The sequence below is a fragment of the Myotis myotis genome, unplaced genomic scaffold, assembly GCF_014108235.1.
Source record: "Myotis myotis isolate mMyoMyo1 unplaced genomic scaffold, mMyoMyo1.p scaffold_m19_p_10, whole genome shotgun sequence".
In the NCBI taxonomy this organism is placed as follows: domain Eukaryota; kingdom Metazoa; phylum Chordata; class Mammalia; order Chiroptera; family Vespertilionidae; genus Myotis; species Myotis myotis.
This window is the reverse complement of record NW_023416314.1, coordinates 35,672,540-35,675,255: the sequence shown is the minus strand read 5'-3', so window position 1 is coordinate 35,675,255 and position 2,716 is coordinate 35,672,540. Positions and strand designations below refer to the sequence as shown.

The window sequence follows — 2,716 nt, the reverse complement described above, 5'->3', positions numbered from 1 at the left end:
TCTTTCCTCCTAGTTGTAGAATTTCCACTCAGCCAGCCTTCCTGTGGTTCTGGATGATGTCCGTTCCGTCTTTAGTTGTTTTTTGAAGTGGTTGTTCGAGGCAGCAATCTCTGGCGTTAACCTATGCCGCCATCTTGGTTTTTCTCCTACTTTTAGAATCCCACTCTGCTTTTGAAGAGGCTTTGGTTCAGCTCCCAAATCTTGATTGCTTGACGAAGTCTCCTATGAGAATACTCAGGAGGTGTTTTCTTAAACAACAAACCTATTTTTAGTGGAGGAGCTGCTCTTAGTAGCTATGTCTGCATGGGGACTGATAACCAATCACTATCTTTGGAGGAAGTCCTAACCTTTCCTTGTATAGTATGTATACCCTCTCCATATGTGTAGCAGCATCTCTGTTTTCACATTCAGTAGTCCATATTGCTATCTTATCACCCTTCGCTCTAACATTAACAACGGCTCCACATACATCATCAAAAGATTCTCCAATAAGGCATAGCAGTGTCGATAGCCAAAAGCGATCGAGTTCACTTCGTCTCTGCTGTTTGTTCAATGTAATTAGCCATCATCCTCCTCGTTTATTTTTCTCATCTTCCCACATAGGTTTACTACCATCCTAAAAGAGTGAGTAGTCACAGCCAGGCATTAAATTGCTAGATAACTGGATATGGTTGTACAGAGCCCAAAAGTCTTCAGCAGTATCAAACTCAGAGATCAGTCAAAGGTTTGCTTGCCACGTTTTGCTTTTATCATTTTAAAAAAACCAGAGTGCCCATCTGTTCTGTAAAGGATGTTTAATATAGTGTCCGGGGTTAGCAACCTCCTGGTTAGATTCTGTTTTCTCTTCTTCTGTAGGCAGGGGATTAGGAGTAGGGGTGGTTTCTGCTTCCACAGTTGCCATCTTAGATCGAGGATATTCTTTTATATAACCATAGCATAATGATAAAATTAAGAAATTTTAAGATGAACTAATACTATTTTATAAGACACAGTCCATTTTTCTGCTTACACAAATATTCCCAATAATGTCATTTATATCAATTGTCCCCTTGATCCTGAATCCAATCCCAGATTACACATTGCATCTAGTTGTCATGTTCTTTTTTTCTCAAGTTAGCCAGAGTTTATCTCTGTTGCTTATAACCAAAGAATCTTAATGATACAGTTTCTTCCTGTTGTTTCTAACCAAAGAACCTTTATAATATAGTAAGTTACATCATTTCACTCTAATCAACTCTTCTAGGTATTAAAATTCCTGTTTTACAGATGAGTATTAGGGGGCTCAGAGAAGTTAAGAAACTTGCTCATGATGACACAGTAAGTTCTAGAGCCAGAATTTAAGTCCAAATATATATATATATATATATTTACTTTTAAGCCTCTGCTTTATTCCATTTCAGGACTGGTAGATAGTGGTAACCACAATCCCCGAATTCAAGAATCTTATAGGCTAGTGTGGGTAAGAGATAGATAGCAAATAATTACAATAAATGGCAGTAAATTCCACCATAGAAGTATGTACAAGGTATGGATAGAACATAGTCAATGAACTTATTTCAAATATGGCAAGGAGAAACCAAGATGGCGGCATAGGTAAACACCGGAAATTGCTGCCTCACGCAACAACTTCAAAAATACAACTAAAAGACAAAACGACATCATCCAGAACCACAGGAAGGCTGGCTGAGTGGAAATTCTACAACTAGAAGGAAAGAGAAAAGCACACTGAGACTCAGAGGAGGTGAGGAAGTAAAGTGCAGAGGTACGGAGGCGCACGTGGAAAGGGCTGGCAACTGAGGACATGGTTATCTTTTACAATTGGGAGGGAGTCTCAAGCTCCCGATGGCCCTGGACTCCAGTTTCGGGCGAGTCTCTAGGGATCCAGACTCATACGGGGAGAAACTGGACTGTCTGGCATAAGATGGAACTCAAGGTCAGCTTTCTCTCAGAGGTGCTTGCAGTGATTACTGGGACACTGAGACATGGGGCCTCTTAGGGTAGGACTGAGGAGCAGCTATAGCTGCTTGCTCCAACCTGTTGATCCCCTGAGACCCACCCCACCCAAGCTGTGCACAGGGGCTTTTGCATATGAAAGGCCTGGCCCTTTGCAATCTGAAAATTACCTAACAAACTGTAGCTGGGTCAGAGAGATCCAGAACTTCCAAAAGAAGGCCCAAGGCCCCACAGCAGCTTGCATTGCTTCACAGCTGGGCCTCATCTGGGTACCTCCAAACCCCTAACAAAGAAGAGGAATCTGCAGATCTCTCCATAGCTCCTGCTGGGTAGCCTCAGGCAGAGGCTAAATTAGCACCTCCTTAGAGATCCCAGAGCCAGTGTACCCAGTAGTCAGAGTGGGACCATCCAGATTACAACTCCTCAGATCCATAAGGGACACACTCAGGGGGCAGACTCAGTGAGCACCAAAGCCCCATTGAAGCAAGTCTTGCCCCAGAAGGGTGTCTCCAGCACAGAAGTTCTCCCACTGCAGACACAGCTGATTCTCACAGCCAATTGGCCTGGAGGTCAATTCCTCCCAGTGATACCTACAACAATCAAGGCTTAACTACAACAAGACTGTGCACAAAGCCCACAAAGGGGTGCACCAAGAGTGTCCACCTCAGGTAATTGGGGAGGCTGAGCCACTGGACCCTATAGGACACCTAGCACAGAAAGCCACTCTATCAACATGAGGAAGCCGCCAAAATGGGAGACAAAG

General features: G+C 43.4%; 1 pseudogene; it reads right to left on the bottom strand.

Moving 5' to 3' along the window:
• Positions 1-249: 249 nt before the first annotated feature.
• On the bottom strand, positions 250-905 carry LOC118662755 (annotated as a pseudogene).
• Between the last annotated feature and the right edge of the window lie 1,811 nt (positions 906-2,716).